The sequence below is a fragment of the Bombus vancouverensis genome, unplaced genomic scaffold, assembly GCF_051014615.1.
Source record: "Bombus vancouverensis nearcticus unplaced genomic scaffold, iyBomVanc1_principal scaffold0027, whole genome shotgun sequence".
NCBI classification, from domain to species: Eukaryota; Metazoa; Arthropoda; class Insecta; order Hymenoptera; family Apidae; genus Bombus; species Bombus vancouverensis.
Genome location: NW_027468918.1, coordinates 835348 through 857769, shown reverse-complemented (window position 1 = coordinate 857769; position 22422 = coordinate 835348). Strand labels below are relative to the sequence as shown.

General features: G+C 37.6%; 1 long non-coding RNA gene and 1 pseudogene across 2 annotated transcripts; both read left to right on the top strand.

Moving 5' to 3' along the window:
- The first annotated feature begins 386 nt into the window (after positions 1–386).
- LOC143304223 (uncharacterized) lies at positions 387–3988 on the top strand. Of its 2 annotated transcripts, XR_013060926.1 has the most exons (5): positions 457–1252; positions 1329–1968; positions 2052–2148; positions 2311–2919; positions 3064–3988. It is a non-coding gene; the product is annotated as an uncharacterized LOC143304223 (long non-coding RNA). The 2 variants fall into 2 exon arrangements; XR_013060925.1 differs by lacking the exon at positions 3064–3988 and having other exon boundaries at positions 387–1252; positions 2311–2787.
- Positions 3989–11593: 7605 nt separating this feature from the next.
- On the top strand, positions 11594–14707 carry LOC117162256 (rRNA biogenesis protein RRP5-like; annotated as a pseudogene).
- Positions 14708–22422: the final 7715 nt, after the last annotated feature.

Below are 22422 nucleotides of genomic sequence, written 5' to 3'. Positions count from 1 at the left end.
AGAGTACATAAAATACAAGATAAGTCTCGTGTCTTTCAAAATTATTTTTTATTCGCTAAAAACGTCCTGTGTATTCATGCAATCACATGCAACCTCGAAACTTCACTTATTTTTTATCACTTTCCAATTCAATACACTGTTTCTGCATTTTTGACTATATGTAAGAGAAATTTCCATTCAGCCAAAGGTGTACTTACAGATTATAGATTCCTATACGACTCTCGGTAAAAATTTATCCGCACTCCAGATAGTTAAAACTTCTGTCGACCGTATTGATCCATCTGCACTCTTCGTATGACGTCAATATCTGTTCAGTGCTGCTGCGTAGGTTTCATTGTGTTACGTCAATTCGTTTGTGACCGTTGCGCGAGTAATGGCGCTTTGCAATGGCGATTTGCATGAAAACGGTGCAGGATGCTGTGATTCGTTTCTTGCGGTCGGAGGTTTTGTTTGATGCCTATATTTATCAAAGATTTAATGCACATTATGGAGAAAGTGTTTTGTCACGAAGTGTGTTTGAATGGGCACAAAAGTTCAAAGAAGATCGCACAAGTGTTATGAAAAAACAGCTGGACGCCCGTCCACATCCACGATGACAACATTGAACGTGCTCATGAACTTATGCTCTATGGAATAGACGAGTGACGCTGGATAATGTGGCAAATCATTTGCAAATCAGCCACGGCTCTGCTTATGCAATAGTGCACGACAGATTTGGGTTTTAAAAAGTTTGTGCGAGATGGATGCCGAGAAAGCTGATGAAAAGGTGAAGACGACGATGCATTCGTGGTTCGCAGCTCAGCCCAAAACATTTTTTAACGAGAAAATACGAAGGTCCTTCAGCAAATGGACAAAGTGTATACAGAAATTGAGTGATTATGTCAAAAAATGATGTATGTCTTTTTTGACAATTGCTTAAAATAAATTCTACACCGACAGAGCGGGTAACTTTTTACTCACCCTCGTAAGACACTTAAATTTCCAATCTATTATGATGAATAAAAGAGCTTATACTATTAAATCTAATTGTATTTTGTTGCATGAGAGTACACGTGTATGTGATGTACATTACCTTTATATCCCCTTGAACGCTTCAATATTGCGCATATATACTATATTTTGTACAGCTTCTATAAAATTTTGTATGTTTGTTTAGGCTGTTAATCCAGAGGCTGGAGTACAAAGAAGTGACACAATGACGTGGGCTGATGACATTTATAATTATCAAGGAATCACCCCTACATTCGCTCAGGTATATATCGTTGACTATAATGTATTTAACATATATGATTGTTAGAATATTAATAATTAATTTTTAATTCTATCAGAATTTTAATGAAACTGTCCCTTGGGAAGGAAGAACTGATACCTTGATATCACGGTTTGTACATCCTATATGTACGACAAATTTTAGAACATTATATAACGAAGAACCAGATCGTCGTGGCCATGTGATGTGAATAAAAGGACTTGAATTTGATGATATTTTTATAATGTTAGATAACATAACTAAGTATCTTCACAGTAAGATAGGATGACATGGTTTACATGATCTTAATGTTGTTCACTTGAGTGATGATATTATAAGGAAAAGTGTAATATCACAGGTAGGATGATTCATAATTTAGAACTACTAACTCATGTATGTATTAAAAATTAAAGAAATATATTAAATTTTATAGGATATTTATGTTTAGTAACCAGTAATTCAGAGATTGGTATTCATTACTATATATTGGTATTCGTTACTATAACGAGGCTGTAGAAACGCACCCTTCCTTCTTTGCAAATGGTCCTGTATTTATGTCTAAGCCGAAACTGGAACCTCTGAATAATTTAGATTTATTCTTGTCATTTTCTAAAATACTTATCTACAGTATACCATAAGGAATGATACCGTATCACACCTAATCAAGTGCCTTAAGAAACATCAACAGGATATCACAGTAATCCCTTATCGACTGATATGTAAGTAAAAGTTATGTGTCATTGTTATACACAGTTATGTGTTAGTGTTATACACAGTTATTTATCATTTTCTATTAATTCAGTTGTAGCCACTACAATATCTATGACACCGGTAGTAATTATAAGATCAATAATGATGTTCTATAAGAGGAAATGATGATTAGGAACAAAAACTTACAGGTAAGTCAAAGTATATGTTATTTGCCATTTGAAAAGAAAGTTACTAACTTAGAATTTTTTGATAAATAACAATTGTGCAAAATATATTGGATTTCAAATTTGTCAAAAATTGAAATTTAAGAAGCATTGTAATAATATAACATTAATATTTTGATTTTTCAGGAGATATCATGCGGTGGATGGATAATATGTAAAAAATATTAAGCAGTATATGAATTTTCATATTGCGTAGAGATAACAAAATGAATTTTAAAAAATGTCGACATGGTAATAAGAAATAGCATCATGACAAAGAATATATAAACACAGTTTCATTTTTTATAAATAAAAATTTGTTGTTCCAGATTTTGAAATATAGTGAAACGTTTAATTAGTATCTTAATATCTTTAAATAATTATTATTTTAGAATCAATTGTAATTGTATCATACGTACTTTTGAATTCGTGCAAGAACATATGTAATTTTGAAGTAGTTATTATTAGGAAATTGTTAGACGCGAACAGTATGCGAAAAGTTAGTATGCAGTGTAATAATTATCAATCAAAACACAAGAATTAAATTCTTGAGGAAAAAATTTCCGGAATTTCTTATTTACATGATTATAAAGAAATCCATAATAAAAAGGAGCTGCTTTCTAATACTTCTTTTCCTTGTAGTGCCTACGTTAATAATAACGAGGTTCGACTTTTTGTTTTTAGAGGGATACTGGAAAATTTGAAAGTACAGTACCATTGGGAAGAAAATCACGATATTGAAAACGATATTTGCAAGTAAATTTCCAAAAAATCTGTTTTCAAATTTTCGCTTTCTATTTCACATTAAAAGAAAGGGCTGCCTTCTTTCTCTGCAAGACAAAACAAACATTCTGAATCTCGTATCAATGAATGATGTCAATAAGTTATTTTTCTTTTCAGATTGAACAATATTCCAGATTTATTCATAACTTCATACTACGCGAAGAATAGACTTTCATAGGTATATAAAGGAAATATTAAGTATAGGGAAACTCTTTTTCGTTGTAAGTGACATATGCTTCACGGTTGAACACATGTATTTTTGAACACATATAAATGAAAAAGTACTCTTATGGAGAAAAAGAATTGATACCTTCGATTGACATTAGATAATGTATATAAACTTATGAACAATCACTATCAGTTTGTATTTTAGGTGCACACGCAGATTTGTTGGAGTTCTTATAAAATGTACATCCTGTACGAACGTTTTATTCTTCCAAATTTTACGATACTATGTCTCATATAATAACTATATGGATTAAACGTAATATAAATGATCCGAAAATAGACTCGAACGACATTAATTGTCTTTCTATTTATATCAATATCGAAAATACAAGTAAAGCTGGAACAATAGTATGCAAGAATGGACTATTTATTATTTTAAACCAAATCATAGCATATTCAGAATGCACAGTATTATCATGAAATGTAAATGAATCAGTTGTAAACGAACGATTTTACTGTAAAATCGTTGCCTCCTTTTTTTCATCTGAAATATAGCAGCAATGAGTACATTCTTTTAATATATAATAAAACGAGATATCTTTATAAAGTTACATATGTCATCACTGGTAACTGTTATCTCGTATGACACCAAATATACCGTTAGTATGGAATGATATTTTTATGAAGATATACTTTAATGATAGATTTTATGAATGAAACGTTATATAAGAAAAATTATCTCTTGTTATTCTATGATGTGTAGTAGCTAATGAAGATTAATTTTACAAAGTATTGGAGCAAAAGAGAATTAAAAAATTAAAAAGATCTAAATAAGATTGTTCGTGTGGCTTAATTATCTCAATTCTGGTACACCACTTGTTACATTCTAACTAATTAGCGCTAAACAATAACTTGCAAATATTAAAGATATTAACACCTTAATATTAACACCTAAAGGTTTTCAGGAAATTTTATAATATTTGATTATTGTATATCTAGTCATTGATTGATAAAATTTCTTGTATAAGCATAGATCGAGGTTGACGTCATACGCAGATTGCATATCATTGACAGGTATCGTTTTAATTTATTTTATGGCTAGAATCATTTGAATATTATACGAATAATTATTTCCATTCGAACGATTAATAAATCACGTACCTATAAAAGATATATTATGAAAAAGACGTGACGAAACAAAAAAATATTGGAAATTCCGTTGTCATTAGATCAATTATTTTTGCAATGATTTTTATTTCCATGTAATTACATATGAAATGGGTAATTCATTAACATCTCCTCGAATCGAATATAATTCGTTACACTTCACAACGATTCAAATAATGGATGGGAAATATATAATAAGTTTCCTGTCCTTGCGTTAAAATAGTACTGTACAAATCAGATGATACAGGAAATACCCAAAAAACCCAATTACATCCACATTGCATGACAGCACACTTGCAATGGATTTTTGTGATTTCAATGTCACAGACAATGACACAACTAATCAGAACACGTTCGAGGCTATAGACATTGAAATTACCGCGTGTTTAATACGTTTAAAGCATAAATCTAAATTTCACGCGATTATTTCTTTGTACATTGTGAAACTCTTAAATTATCTTAATCGAATAAATAATCCTAATGTAATAAAACATCTTGAAATAGACCTAGATATCTGAAACAGAAACTCGAAGGATAAGAAATCCTAAAAGGTACTAATCCTAAAATAACAAACTCCTAAATAATAAACAAGTGATAAAACCTGTTATAAATAATAAAGCTTACCTGGAATAATCAAATCCTAACTAATCGAAAATAAAATAAGGCAAGCAATTCTTAATCTTTCAAGTAATTTTTCCGAAAACACAGAAAGATAGAGAAATTAAAAAGACGCAGCACAAATTGCAGCACAATGAAAGTTTCAGAGCGATGAATACGATCGTATTAAACTAAATAATTTTCAAAAGTGAAATTACACTGAAACGTATATCGATGATATTTGTCATTTCTACGATCTGTTTCGCTTGATCGTGCTTCTTTTCTGATGTAAATTCAATTTATAATACGAACTAAGTTTCCTTTATTATTATTAGTCCTGCGTCTTTTTAATTCGTCACTTCTTTTATTTCAGAACAATGACGGGCTCCAAGATGCTGTTCGGATGTTTGGCGTTAATTGCTTTTCTGCATCCATTAGTTCACGTTTGTACTTCGAGTAGTACAGCTCAAGGTTTGTACTTCGAGTTGTCTTTTTCCATGCACTTCAAATTCCAATACGATCTGGTCACGTGGCCTTCGTACAATTTCGAAATTTTACCTGTTTGGTAATCGTCAATGAAAAAAGAAGTTATGCGTGACCTCAACACATTGAAACAATTTTTATGATTTTTTATTTGCCGGTTGGTCAGCAAGTTAATGGAAACATTTCACTTAACTATTCGCGTTAATTTCTTCGGTTTAACTTTTGGGAAATGCTTCGTTAGCTTCGGGAATATTCCAACGATTCGTTTTACGATAAGCATGATAAATATTACATCACGGTAATGTAATATCGGAATATATTAAAGGTGTAATTTTGTCCGATTAATTATAATTTATTAATAATGGATTGAAAATACAGATATTAGTTAGACAGAGAAACGATGTTTGATTAACAGGAAAACTAAATGCAACGCTCGTATTTACAACAAATAACTTGACAACTATTTGGTAACTCTCTCTCTCTCTCTCTCACTCTCTCTCTCTCTCACTAGCAACTCTAACACTCGACAACACTCGCAACTCAATTCTAACGACTCTATGCTTCGACGTCTCGATCAACTCTGATTCTCGCAACACGCACACTTTTCGATTCGCCTTGAATAGCGAAACAGTCCTTCTTCTAACGTTGTCTATTGTTTCCCTCATACCTATGTAAGAACTACCAACTACGTGCCTTCAGTCACGTAAGCACTCTTAAATGTAAACGAACCACAGAAACACGACGTACACGGTTTTTCTATTTTCAGCCGATCTCCAATCAAAGCTATTCTACGATATTACAATCGGCCTTTCCTGACAATCACATCTGCCCTCAGATGTGCTCATCATCGCCGCTCGCACTTACATCACTATCGTCAGCATTCCACCATTTCATGTGATCGGCTGCCGTGGAAGTTGTACGTGGCCCTTCGTGCTCCCCCTCTCGCTGCACTATGTATCGGTCATTTCGCAGGACTTTTATCACCCGATACGGTCCAAGAAACTTCGGATGCAGCTTTAGCCCGGGACCCCTCTGCATCCTCTCGATTGCCACTAGATCTCCCGTCCTGTATGCTGTCGCCTTCTTGCGTCTCCTGTTATACGCCCGCTTGTTTCGGATTTGGATCTCCTCAATCCGTCTCTTTGCGTCCGCACGCAGCTGATCTCGTTCCTCTTGGAACACCGCGGCCTGTTCGTCCTCGATGCTACTGCTCCTCTTTCGCTCTTCCTCTATCTTCCTCTCCGTTGTTTGTTTACCCATTTCACTCTTGTCAGGGGCTTTGATCGTCGTGGCAGCATCGTGACATTTTCGTAGGCTCGGTTCGTACATGGAAGACGTTAACAACTTACCATCTACCGAAACTATGATCTCTTCTTTTTCGAAGGTCTTCACGTTCATCGTGTCCTCGACAATCCCATCGTCGTCCTCGTCATCCACATCCTCTGTATATCGAATCTTCGTATCGATATTATTGGAGGGATTTCGCGCGTGCGACTTCCCTTGTCTTTTCGTTCGCCTTGCATTCACTCTCTTCGAGTCTATCCGAAAACTTGAAACAACCCTCACACCCGCAACGCTATCCTTCTCAGTAAATTCGCAAATATCATCAATAACATCCTGTTGCTGTTGTTTAGCCAGATTCTTCCTCCTCGTGATGTTCGCTAAGTCCTCCTGCTGGCCGCAAGAATCCGACGAGGACACCATCTCGTGGTCCACTTTACCAATCACCACGTGTCTTGCCACTATTCTCCGTTCCTCCGACACTTGCTGCACAGCTGCCCGATACTTCTTCAAAACTTCTGCCAACTCTTCTTTATTTTCTTCCAATTGCGACAGTAGCTCAGTTCGTTCGCGACTAGCTACATTAACACGATCTTCTGCTTCGGAACGTTGCCGCAGTACTTCCAGCAGCGAAGCCTGCGTCTTATTCCGTTCTTGCTCCAGTGCCTGTTTCGCTTTAACTGCAACTGCTCTAGCGCATTCTGCATCTTCTAACTGGTTCTTCAGCTGTCGTAAAGCTGCTTTACCCGTCGAGTCACCTTTCGATCTCTCCAGCATCGTTTGAGCGTCTCTTAGCAATGCTTTGGTTCTCTTCAAATCTCTTTTTAGCCTATGTTGCATGTCCTTAACGTGTGACAAATCTATCTCACTCGCCTGTGTCTCTACATCTATCTTGAGGACTTCCGAACACTCATCGGGATTTTCGTCCTTTATTCTACTAATAAAAGATTCTCCCCCTTTTATACTTATTTCAACAGTGTACAAAAAGTCTGCGCCAATAATAAGCGAATGTTGCATCACTGTGTCTGGAACTACGTGTATGGTTATACAGTACGACTCATTGTCTATAATAATGTTCGTCGAAAATTTCCCGAGCGTAAAATTCCTTCCGGAACCGACACCGCCAAATCCAACGATTTCCCGACTTAATCTGGGCGCTCCGATTTTCACATGCTGATCTGCTCGCATTAGAGTCAGCTCACTACCGGTGTCTATCAACGCGCTCAATTCGAAATTTTCTATCTTAACATCCTTACCACGCCTTGTTTGTAACGACCGAAACACGCTGTAAACTTTTTTTGTGTGCTCACCCAAATTGTCGCAACTTGATGCGATGTGTCCGTACTCCCTACATTTGAAGCATTTAGGTCCTCTCGACTTGCTCGGACACTCCGCACACACGTGCTCCGCATCACCGCAATTGTAGCATCGCGCCTTCCTCGCATCTCCAGATCGACCGGGTTCCTTGTTCCTCTCGGTTTCGGACAGCTTCGCCACCGGCTTTACCCTGCTACTCTTCGGCTCCTCAAATTTCGTCCTCATCTCCATATCTCTTTTTATCGCTTCGTAGCGCCTGAAACGCTCTTTTAATTGCTCGATATTCCTGGCTCCGTATAGCACAGTCTTGTTCGCGACCTCGTCGGGAATGCCTTAAATAATGTAGTCTATCAAGGATTGCGTATCAACCCTTCCTTGTTTTGCAATCCCGCACATTTGATACATATATTGTTGCAGACTCTCATCTGCTTTCTTCTTTCTATGGGATAACTCGTGATGTATCTGTTGGTCGCTTACTACATTTTCAAACTCATTCCTCAACGCCTTTTTTAACTTTGCCCAGGACTTCGCGCATCGTTCTTGTCGTACGAAGGCCTGAGCGGAGCCTGCGAGTAATTTCTTAGCATAGGCCACCATGTGGGCGTCTGACCAACCCCACACCTCTGCCATTTCCTCGAAGTCTTGCACCCACTGATTTACACTCAGCAGATCATCCCCGCTGAATTTCTCTAATGAGTCTTCTACGTCTTTAAGACTCAACATCGAACCGACGCATACCTTCTGGTGATACTCATCGCGGTCCTGATACACCACTCGCGTGCCTCTCCTGTATTCTCGCGCGCCTTGTTTATCGTCCTCGCCTTCACTTTCGTCGGAGCTCTCTTCTTCCGACGATACATCGTTTCCTTCTAGGGCCGCCTGTAGCCGCGCGCGTAGTTCGGATTTTCTTCCCGTTACCTTCAACCCCAAGCTAACGAGACGCGCTCTCAGCTCTTTCGTCCTCAGCTTCTCGAGGTCTTCCTCTCCCTCTTGACTGCGTTCGGCTCTCTGCTTGCTTCTTAGATCTTTTGTTTGCTGGTTCTTCGCCACGCTTCGAATCCTTAGGAGTAGATCGACCAGGTTTGCACGCTCTGTTCAACCTGGCAACCAGCACTGATCTCGCACCGGATATAGGCAGATTCATCTGTGCGAGCTTACTCCTCAGCTCTTCCAGCGTCAAATCCTCTTCACCCGACAATCGTTCGTCTTCAACGTTTGCCATTTTATTCTATTCTTTTCTACTCCCGCACAAATAGCTCCGTTAAATCGTGTCGTTCTCTGTCTTATTCAATCCCGGACGAGCCCCCATTTGTAATATCGGAATATATTAAAGGTGTAATTTTGTCCGATTAATTATAATTTATTAATAATGGATTGAAAATACAGATATTAGTTAGACAGAGAAACGATGTTTGATTAACAGGAAAACTAAATGCAACGCTCGTATTTTTTATATTTGGTAACTCTCTCTCTCTCTCTCTCTCTCTCTCTCACTAGCAACTCTAACACTCGACAATTCTAACGACTCTATGCTTCGACGTCTCGATCAACTCTGACCCTCGCCAATGCATTCCTGCTCGGTCGTGCTCGCTCTTGCTCTCGTCCTCACACACACACACACACACACACACACACACACACACACACACACACACACACACACACGCGCGCGCGCGCGCGCGCGCGCGCGCACGCACACGCACACGCACACGCACACGCACACGCACACGCCACGCCACGCACACACTTTCCGGCTCACATGCTCTGGCCTCTCGATTGCCACTCCTTGAAATATGAAACCGTACTTCTGTTTTGACGCTGTTTATCTTTTCTCGCGTCACTGTTACTAGGCGCTCTTGGATGTAAACAAACTACAAAAAGACGACGTACACGGTGTTTTCTAATTTCAGCCGATCTTCAATCAAAGCTATTCTACGATATTACAGAATTATATTTCCCCCTTTTTAATTAATTATATATATATATATACATATATATATATATACATATATATATATATATATATATATATATATATATATATATATGTCGGGTTTACATTAGAATTAGGGTTAGGGGCGTGAAACGAATCTTCGTTTGGGTTAAACGTTGTCGTTATGCAATAGAGAAGACATTGACAAGTGCAAATACGATTATTATAGAACCGGACAAGTAACCGTGGTAGTTAGGTACTCGAGAAACTAATGACAATGATCCTAGGTTCAATAACGATTCCGCGGTCGACGGGATGATAGATGAACGTGCTCACAAAATCTAAGTTGGACGCGTAATATTCACTGGTCGTAAAGGGTTACTCTTTTCATCGATGAAATCGCGAGCGAGAATGACTTTCCCGTCCTGATGATGCCACAGAGGAAAACTATAATGGGGTGTGTCTAAGGACACGAGATCATCGGATTCGTCGAGAAAAGCCTTCGTTCAGAAAGTAAGGGAAATTGGCGTTGCTGCTAATTGGTCAATCTCCATATCGGTGGTTAGAAAAAGATGCTAGCCGCCCTCGAGGGAAAGTTGCTAGTGGGAGACGCCGCTCGTTGAAAAATAGGTCTCCCCTATTTTCCCGTAGGTGGGACAAAGACTGTTTGTCTGTTTGAAGGACTTTAGTTGACTAAATCTTAAGATTTATAACGGGCCTTCAGGCTAGCCGAACATGTACTGCGGAGACGCATCGACATCTGGCAATAATCTTACTCGGAGAATAGGCTCTGCGTGTGATGAGCTACAGGACAGAGACCGTTGGAATGTTTACCGTCGCGTGCCGTCACAAATATTTCTTTTAAGGAGGGCTATAGAATTACTCCATATCTTTGTTAGACAAAGCGTTCATCCCTTGGCCGCGACTACGTTAGGCGACGGACTGTCGCCTCGAGCCAAAGCTCACTATCACTAATCTCAAACAATTACAATCGGATTGAACAACTACAATTGTTTAATTACAGCTATAGTAGACTCTAGGTTACAATGTTGCGGGATTATCCAAAATTCCAAAAGCTCCGGTGTTCTTTCATCTCCGACAAATATAAGTACTGTCGAGAGACGCTCGTACAAACGTATTCGTAAAAACAGTGTATGATTGCTCGCATATGACTCGATAACTCGTATAACTCCTTTAATTACCGTTAATAACTCGTGAAACTCGAATTATAACTGACTCGCTCGCGACTGCTTCCTCTTATTGATAAATGATTTTTTGTCTATTACACGCCTGTCAGATTTCTTTACGAGCAGAACTGTAGCAAGTGCTATTGTAGCAGAATACAAAAAAATGATGCGTGCCTATGTGGGTGTCACGTTTATCTGCAGTTACGGAAATCTGAACTTTAGAAAGAGAACGTTGTTGTGGAAGTAATGATAAGTAAAGTGCGAGTGTTTGTGTAAATTCATATTTTTATAAATTGAAAAAATTAAATCTGAGCAGACGATTGTTTTATTATAAATGTTATAAGGAGTACTATATCTTGTATATTTCATACCTCGTTCGGTCTAATACTTCATATATGAAACCTATAGTGGTCATTGTTATCTATATTCATTCAATTAATATTTATTATTAATATTTATATTGAAACAATTTATGTTTATGTCTATGTATGTAGCATAAAAGTTTCAGCAACTATATGGTACGTGGTATTAGCATTATGCTAGGCATTATTTTACATTAGTCTTTGATTCCCGCTCTCTCGCTTGCGCGAATGAGAAGGATTAGGTTCTTACTTCGTTGGAATTGAAACTTATAACTCAACTTAATATGCCTTCGCAATTACTTAACTTGTGACTTAGAGAGTACACGTAGATACCCCGACCATTACACTAAACGATTGTATGTGCCAGTTTATAAAATATGTACGTTGTCATTTACTATATAACATTTAAACCTGGCGACGTGGTAAATGTAAAGATTACAAATATTGATAAACTGAATGATTTCGTTAATGTACAACTTGGTAAATTTAACGTTCAAATTCCACCAGATCATATATCTGACGAAGATCTAAGTCCCTTACAAAAGCTGAAAGTCGACAAAGAAGTAGAAGCAAGAGTCTTGTTCCTTTATATAGGCCGAAAAAAGTATATCTCACTTTGAAAAGGTCTTTAATAACGAGTGACTTGCCCATTTTAGGAAACATACAAGACGCGAAAATTGACTCGAAACACCACGCAACTATCGTTCAAATACATAAGCGTGGAATATTGGTAAAGTTTTTCGGGGATGTCAAAGGTTGGATTCCACATACTGCCCTCGAGCTGGAAACATCTAACGTAAATTGAAACTATTCAGCTGGACAAACAATTTTGGTAAAAATTCAAACAGTGAACACAGATTCGGGAAAAGTAGTTCTAAATGTGGCTAATCAAGACATAAAAGTTGAAGAAGCAACATTCGATATTGGTGAAGAAGTAGAGGGCACAATAATAGAATCATCCGCTCAGGGATTATATTTAAGAGTCAGTAGATATAAAGGACAAACTGTTAGTACAGGATTTTTACTAGATGGTCACATGTCACCTTGTATGGAGATTGCAGCTCTACTAGCATCAAAATATGTTCCTGGTCATACACTTTCAGCTCTTCTATTTGCTACAGTACCTAATTTAATTTTAACTAGGACTTTTGCAACTCAAGGAAGGTACAGGAATTTTGAAAAACTGAAAATAGGAGACTGTATACCTTGTACGATCAAGGATATGGGTATAAGACTGGTATAAGACTTATTTTTCCAGTTGCAGAATATACGCCATTTGGATATGTGTCCCATAGTAACGTTAGTAATTTTAATCTACTGCACATAAACCAAATTTTATTGGCAAAAATATTTTCTATTAACAGGAAAGAACAACAATTAAGACTAACATTACCGCTAAAGAAAATATACATTGAATCCATTGATCCTGTATTTTAATAAATTAGTAGAACTTTCAAGGAATTCATATTACAAAAACAGACCCATTGCATCTGTCAAATTAGGGCAGAGAGTTACTGGAGAGATTGAAAAAATTACGCCTGATTGGTTGGTTGTTCAATTGCAGAATAACTTGCTAGGTATAGTGTCTAAGAATCATTACTCTGAGAATAAAAAAATAGGGGACAAAATTTCTGGGACGATTATATGGAAAAATTACGTACACGAGCTTGTCCAATCGACCACGTTATCGTTAATAATGCATAAGTGCCAAAATAAGTGCCAAACAAAATAAGCAAATACAATTTCCTGACGGTAAATTGCTACGTGGTAGAATCTTAATGGTGACAAATTGGTTTATCCTGATGCTCCTTCAAGGTATTGGCAACGGAACTTTAGCTGCGATACCTGTACGTCGTCACATAAATAGTTTACTGCCAGATCTAACACCTTATACTATTCATTCTAAAATTAAATGTTACACCTCATTAAATTTCAAAAAATCCGATATTATGCCTCTCAGCGTCATAAAATCTGCATTTGAAAAGAAGTGTTGTGTGAGAGAGAAATCGGATGATAATAATAACTTAAAAAGAAAGAAGCAAAATCAAGAGTACGTGGCACTCGCCAAAAAAATAAAAATTGAAAAGTTACGGGAAGACGAAACATGAAAAACAAAGGGAAACGAAACAGAGAAAAACCAGAGAAAGATTTAGAAAAGGAATATTCAAAGAGAATGTGTGTTGAACAAACAGGAGAAGAAAAGATTAAACTGGAAGATACCAAAGCTTCCGAAGAAGATTTGAAATATGCTGACTCAACTCTCCTTCAGGATAAAGAGTCATCTTGCGATAGTGAAGATGAAGTAGAAGAAAAACCAAATCTGAGAAATAAGAAATTATGTGCCGCTGAACGTCGAGAACAAAAAAGACAGGAGAAACGTGAAATACGTCAAAGAGAAGAAGCACTCGCCAATAACCAGTTACCAAATTCTGTACATCAGTTCGACAGATTAGTTTTAGCTAGTCTAGACAGTTCAATAGTATGGTTACAGTATATGGAATATCATTTACAAACAACAGAAATCGAGAAAGCAAGAGCAGTTGCAAGAAGAGCGGTGAAAACGATTAATTTCAGGGAACAGAAGGAAAAATTAAACGTTTGGAAGGCTTGGTTGAATTTGGAGTCTAAATTCGGATTTCCTAAAGCACTGAATGATGTTTTTCAAGAGGCAGTGAAGTCTAACGATTCACTGAAAGTATACAGTCACATGTTGACTGTTCATGTCGAGGCTAGCAGGCAGATGGAACTAGAGAAAACAATTAATACCATGATTGGAAAATTTAACTGTATTCCCGAGATGTGATTTAATTGTGGAGAAGGGTTGCTAAAAATGGGTTTGAGGGACAAATCGAGGTATATTATGCAGAGAGCATTCCAATCTTTGCCAGCATCTGAACGTATGTACACTACAGAAATAAAGAGAGAGCAGTAACTCTGTTTGAGCAAATTCTAAGTTCTTATCCGAAACAGGTGGATATATGGTCTTGTTATGTCGATTCTCTAGTTAAATCTAATGATACTGATATAGCAAGGTAAAAATATTTTTTCAACTATATTTTGTCTTTTTAATTTCATACAGAATTTATCTTCTAATAATTTGTATTTACAGGAAAGTTCTAGAGAGAGCAGTTGTTCAGGCATTACCGCCTAGAAAGGTAAAGATCCTCTTTAAAAAGTTCATCAATTTTGAAGAACGAGTTCTGCCCGAGCAGTCGAGCTATGCGTACGTAAAACATAGTGCCTCAGACATTGTGCGACAAGAGTAGAGCAACAGAACCAATCGAGGATGGAAAAAGTACCATCAATAAGAATACTAAACAAAGGAGAAACATACACTATAAGCAGGGCAGTAGACCAACAGAGCCCAATTAAAACAACAAGAGAAGTACAGGACTGCGCAAATACAAAAGAAATAGAAATGGAAATAATACAAGAAGACGACGTAAAGAGCAATACTAACAAGGATCTACCACAACATAACGAAAGTTGGAGAACTGTAACTCCCAGCAAAAAAAGAAAAATAAACACAAACACAAACGATAGGAGGACCACAGAAACAGAAAGTCAACAATGGCTACAAGAAATTCCTACACAAAACTCCTTCAGCTCACTGACAGAAGAGATGGACACAGACCCTACAGAAAAACCAAGAACACTCACTCCCAAGCCACCACCAATCTACATAGACGCAAAAATAATAGACCCCCTCATTGATCTGCTAAACAGCACGGCAGGAAAAGAAAACTGCACTATCAAACAGCTCAAACTGGACCAGGTAAAAGTACAAACTAATACCCCAGAAACCTACAGAAAAGTAACTAAAGCGCTAAAGGAAGAAAACGCTGGGTATCACACTTACCAACCCAAATCCGACAACAGCTGCAAAGCAGTAATCAGAGGTCTACACTCCAAAACAAATACAAACAAAATATGCGAGGAATTGGCCAAGATCGGACACCAGGTAAGAACGATCAACAATTTAGCCAGATTTGACACTAAGCAACCACTACCGCTATTCCTAATAGAGTTAGAACCGAAAAGCAACAACAAAGAAAAATTTGAAATTAAAAAAATCTCAAACACAATAATCACAGTCGAGCCACCCAGACATAGAAAAGATATACCACAATGCATGCGGTGTCAACAATACGGACACACAAAAAACTACTGCAACAGAAGCCCGGCGAACACAAGCCAGCTACAAAGGCTGCGTAGTCAGAAAACAACTACAAAGCAAACTCTTCCCGCCGATTCGAAACAGGACACACAACAATTTCCACACGCAACAAGAAACACAGAATCTATGTCAGCACCAAATACACAGCATGTAATGAACAATAACCACACTAACACCAATACCGTCAAAAACCGAAGCTACGCGCAAATAGTCAACCGGTCGTCACCCCTAGATAATCAAGAATAGAACAACCACAGCAACGACGCTACAGAAATCAAAGAGTTAATAAAACATTCCATAAAAAACACCGAAATACTCACAAAAATGATAAGCGAACAAAACGAACTCCTCAGACAGCAAACACAGCAGATAACAGACATGTTACAATTACTTACTAACGTGATGAGCAAAAAATAAAAATAGACACGCTTAAAATAGCAACCTGGAACTCTAACGGCCTACAACAAAGGGCCCTAGAAACTAAAACATTCCTGTATAGCAACAACATCGATATACTACTCGTTTCAGAAACACACCTCACAATGAAAAGCTATATAAAAATACCGCACTACACCATATGCGACACCAAGCATCCTCCAGGGAAAGCACACGGAGGGATGGCAGTAGTAATAAAAAACATTAAACATCACCTACACAGTCAGGTCAGTAAGGAACATATACAAGCAACCACCGTTACCGTACAGACTAACAGCAACCAACTGCAGTTGTCAGCAGTATACGTACCGCCGCGACACAAAACTACAACGCAAATGTGGGAAGAGTACTTTCGACACTTAGGTGACAAGTATATTGCAGCGGGAGACTACAATTCAAAGCACACACTATGGGGATCAAGAATCACTACACCTCGAGGTAGAACCTTGGAAAAATACATTAGAAACAATAACCTCAATATATTATCCACAGGAAGACCGACATACTGGCCGACAGACCTGAGCAAAATACCTGACCTGCTAGACTTTGCAGTTACAAAGGGACTAAACGCAAATAAACTAAACATAGCACCCAGCCTCGAGCTTACCTCCGACCATACGCCCATAATAATTGAATACAGAAACAAAGCAATACTTTACAGCAGCACAGAGAAGCTATGCAATAAAACCACCAAATGGCAAATATTCAAAGAAATAATAGAGAGCAAAATCAGCTGCAACATCCCACTGAAAACACCTGAACACATCGATCAAGCAGTAACAACATTCACAGAAACTATCCAAGAAGCAGCAAGGGCAACCACTATACCTGAAACAACCAACAGACAAACAAAAACAGTTCCACTAGACATCCTCGAAAAAATTAGAGAAAAAAGAAAAGCGAAAGCAAAATGGCAAAAACAAAGAACAAAAGAAAACAAAAAACACCTAAACAAACTCACAAAAGAAATAAAAGACAAAATAAAAGAGCACAATAACAACGAGTTCACAAAGTTCATCGAGTCACTATCTGCTCACGAGAACTACAACTACTCCCTATGGAAAGCCACAAAAAAAATAAAGAAGACAATAAAACTGGTACCAGCAACCAGAAGAATGGGCAAGAAGCAACGAAGAGCAAGCTGAAGAATTTTCCAACCACCTATGCAACACATTCACCCCACACAACATCAACAACAGCAACCACAATAGCCATACGGACGAGGACGCGCTAACTACTAGTACACCAACTGACAATCACTACACCATACCCAAAGCAACAGCACAAGAAATCAGAAACATAATTGAGAAAACAAAAAATAATTAAGCACCAGGAATCGACCTAATTAACGGCAAAATCTTAAAAAACCTTCCGCCAAAAGCAATAAGACAAATCACAATAATAGTTAACGCAATACTAAGAATACAATACTTTTCAAAAACTTGGAAACTGGCACAAATCATAATGATACCCAAACCAGGCAAGGACCCACACGAAATCAAATCCTACCGACCAATCTCACTACTTCCGATGTTCTCTAAGATACTAGAGAAAATAGTTTACTATTTGGGGATAAACCCCATAATAGAGAAGAATCAACTAATACCGGATCACCAATTCGGATTCAGAAACAAACACTCCACAATAGAACCAGCGCACAGACTCGTCAATGAAATCTTACAGGCGCTGGAAACAAAACAATACTGCACGGCACTCTTTATGGATATCGAAAAAGCATTCGATAAAATAAACCACACTAGCCTACTTCAATCAATCAGGAAACAGTTCCCGGAGCAGAGATACCAATTAATCAAATCATACTTAAGAAGCTTCATAGTAAAAATCAAAGACACATACTCTGAAGTTAAAGAAATCAAGGCAGGAGTTCCGCAAGGAAGCGTCCTAGGACCAATTTTATACACATCATACACGGCCAACATACCAACAACTAACAATAGCAAAATACTGACATTCGCGGATGACACAGCTGTACTAGTCAGGCACACTAACCCTGCAACAGCAGTTACACTACTACAAGAACATATCGCAAAAATAGAAAAGTGGCTTCAAGCAAAACAAATTAAAGCAAACCCCGATAAATGCAACCATATTACATTCACACTGCGAAAACAGAAACCACCAAACATTGTACTAAATGGCACACACATAATACAAACAAGGCAAGTCAAATACTAAGAATCCAATACTTTCCTAAACTGTGGAAACTAGCACAGGACATAATGTTACCTAAACCAGGCAAAGAACCACACCAAACTGCATCTTACAGACCAATATCATTACTTCCTGTGTTTTCCAAAATACCAGAGGAAATAATATGCAACCGCATAAAACCAATAATATAGAAGGAAAAATTAATACCAGATCACCAATTTCGATTCAGAAACATACACTCCACTATAGAGCAAATGCACAGGCTCATTAAAGAAATAATACTAGCATTAGAAAACAAACAATACTGTACAGCCCTCTCTATGGACATAGATAAAGCATTTGACAAAATAAACCACGAAAGCCTACTACAAACAATCAGGAAACAATTTCCGGAGCAAATATACCAATTAATAAAATCTTACTTAAGCAGCAGAACCTTCGTAATAAAAATCAAGGACACATACTCTGAAGTTAAAGACATAAAGGCAGGGGTTCCGCGAGGAAGCGTCTTAGGATCAATACTATAGACAAAACATACCAACAACTACCAATAGCAAAATACTGACACTCACGGACGACACAGCTATACTAGTCAGGCACACTAACCCAGAAACAGCAGTCAAATTACTACAAGAACATATCACAAAAATAGAAAAGTGGCTGCAAGATAAACAAATAAAAGCAAACCCCGATAAATGCAACCATATTACATTCACACTGCGAAAACAGAAACCACCAAACATTGTACTAAATGGCACACACATAATACAAACAAGGCAAGTCAAATACTTAAGACTCCACTTAGATACACGACTCACATGGAAACAGCATATTAAAGCAACAACAGACAAAATACAGATGGCAAGGAGACAAATGTACTGGCTAACAAGTCGAAAATCCAAACTAAGCATAGAAAACAAACTAAAAATATATAAAATGGTCATAAAATCAATCTGGACGTACGGAATAGCACTATGGGGAACAGCAGCAATGAGCCATATAACCAAAATAGAGGCAACGCAATCTAAAATACTCAGAACAATAGTAAACGCGCCATGGTACGTTAGAAACGAGAACATTCGGAAAGACCTGGGAATACCAATGGTCAAGGAGGAGATTAACAGAAGTGCAAGAAGGTACAGAGAAAGAATACCCAAACAAATACAACGCACCCAAACCGGCTGGCAGCGGAAACGGTCGACACATCAAGCATAAAAAGAAGATTAAAAAGGAAACACCTAACAGATCTCACAAGGACATAACCTAACAAACACGATAATGGTACCCCGCTGGGGGTAGTCACCCACATGTTATATTAGTATACCGCTATAATATTTTACCAAATGTCCTACTGGACAAATTGTAAAAATTTAAATAAATAAATAATAAAAAAAATTTTGAAGAGCAGCATGGTACTGAGGAAGACATGACTCGTGTTCAAGAAATGGCTGTAGAATATGTAGAGAAGCAGTGTACAAAATGATTAAAAATAATAAAACATTTTGACACATATTTCATTACATCACGTGAGCAAAACCTATGTTACGTGGCGCAAGATGATCCGTGCGACGTCCTTCATTGTCGGACCGTCAAAACCCAAGCACCATTAAACAGGCCCTCAATAAATCTAAGGCCCCACCATAAAACTTTAACTTTTTAACGTCATTATTTTAACACATGTTTTAAGTTAATCCTTTTGTCCTGGAGGACTTTTTAAGCCTAGAAAGGTTTTCGGTTTATAGAGGGTTATTGGAAAGGTCCTTAGGCTTATTAGGCGCTCTTAAAAATTACGGAGACTGCGGGCAGTGACCTAACGGAAAAAGTGGATATTTATCTAACGGAAAATCCGGCTTTTTCCGGATTTTTTGTAAACAATGACACCCTCTAGCAAGGTTGGTAGGAGGTTTCCTTCTCCTCTCACCACTCATTAACATGACTGAAACCAATAGGCATCACATATCGTTACTCTCACCTTATTAACGAAAAGTGTGAGAAACGAATCCGCTTTCTTCGTTCAAGAAAACACACCCACACCGAGCTTTCCTCCGTAATTGCATGAGATCGGAACATCAGTCTCCTCTATTGCTACGTCAACTACAACAAGAAACTCAACTGTAAGGGCCTTGCTGTATTACCAAAGAATACTGTGCATGTGTATCGCATCTTCATACGCCAAATCGTCGTCTACGACATATATCATACGCAACGGCGTAAGTTCGTTGTATCAATTTGTTGAAAATATATAGTTTATAATCCTGTTAATCGCAGCGCTATATCACCTCAACCACCTCTATTATCTTAACGGAAATCAGGAGATCGATCTATTCGCGACGTCGATTATTATAATCGTAACGGGAATTTACGACTCCCGCTGATGTGTTTCCGCGCGATTACGTCTCCCCGCGATTGATTGAAAATACAACCTTAATTACACAATACCTAAAACAGTCCAGTTATGTAAAGTTTTCTACCACATATACAAAATACTATTAATATTGATACAGATAAAAATGAAAAAAGTAATAATAAATTGACATATTTACAATTTCTCTGATCTCAAGTGCGTCCTTTTTATTGATTATTCTGTAATGACAAAAACAGGAATATGTCTAATCAAAAATCTTTTAGTACGTTTGGGACGCAACTGCTCCATTGTGCAGCAGTAGTTTTAGCTAATCGATCGTTACAACCATGTCCGCGCTATTGACTTCTTCAGAGGTCTCGGCGACATTTGAATTGTGCCTGAAATTGTACAATTTGGTTTTGTAGGTACCCAGGTAAATACCCTTGTCCAAGAAGTCTTCGTTTTTGTACTTCCCGTTCGTGGTTATTATGTTTTGCGTCTATCTTCTTAAACATATTTTTTGAGGTAATCCATGCTGCATCATGAAGACATTAAATAATGTAGATTTATATTGTTTCGACTCGAGATCTCTACCGATTCATTTATGTGATGCTCTGTATGAAGTGTATCATCGATCAATTTGAAGAGAGACACGATTTGAATTTTTGGACGAACTACAAATTTTTAATAGTTAGTAGCCAAAATTGAGAAGCTAAATCAAAATCCGCGCGGTCACCGTCTACTTTTTCATAAATGTAGTCATAGACTATGGACATAAAAATATGGATCGTACCATAGGTCTATGGTTTATTCATCTCTGGATATAATGTTCTTGATTCGTGATGTATTCGCGCGTGGGTTGCCTCGTTGCTTATTGCCCCGGTGTAGCTGATTCCTCCATCTGGTTTAGGATCAGTTGCCTGCAGCTTGTGAAGCAAAAAAATCAGAGACTGTTGAAGAATTTTGAAGATAGATCTGTCTTATACTGTTCATTCTAAAATAAAACGATATATTTCATTAAGTTCCACAGAATAAATTATTGCGCCTATTTGCATGGTAAGATTTGCTTTCGAAAAGAAATACTATGTAAAAGACAAGTTGTGCGATAATAATAACCAAAAAGGGTTGATATTTCTAATTTCATAGTGTGCTTACTTCATAAATGAAATTTTGGGGGTGTCCTGGAGAAAGTACTTGTTACGTTCGGATACTGGCAAAGATTGCAATGCTCTCTGCATAATGTGCCTCGATTTTTAATAATCCTTCTCCACTATTAAATCATGTCTCGGGAATATGTTTAAACTTCCCAATCATGGTATTAATTGTTTTTTCTAATTCCATCTGCCTGCCAGCCACGACACGAACAGCCAACATGTGACTGTATATTTTCAGTGAACCGTTAGACCTCACTGCCTCTTGAGAAACATCATTTAATGAGTCAGGAATTCCAAATTTCGATTCTAAATTCAACTAAGCCTTCCAAACGTTTAATTTTTCCTTCTGTTCCCTGAAATTAGTCGTTTACACCGCTCTTGTCGCGACTGTTCTTACTTTCTCTATTTCTGTTGCTTGTAAACGGTATGCCGTATACTGTAGCCATACTATTGAACTGTCTGGATTAGCTAAAACTAATCTGTCGAACTGATCTACAGAATTTGATAACTGGTTATTGACGAGCGCTTCTTCTCTTTGACGAACTTCACGTTCCTTCTGTGTTTTCTGTTCTCAACGTTCAGCGGCACTTAATTTCTTATTTCTCAGTTTTGGCTTTTCTTCACAATCGCTAGATGACTCTTTAGGCTGGAGGAGAGTTAAATATCCTTGGCTTCCGCTCGTTATCGTCACCATTATTA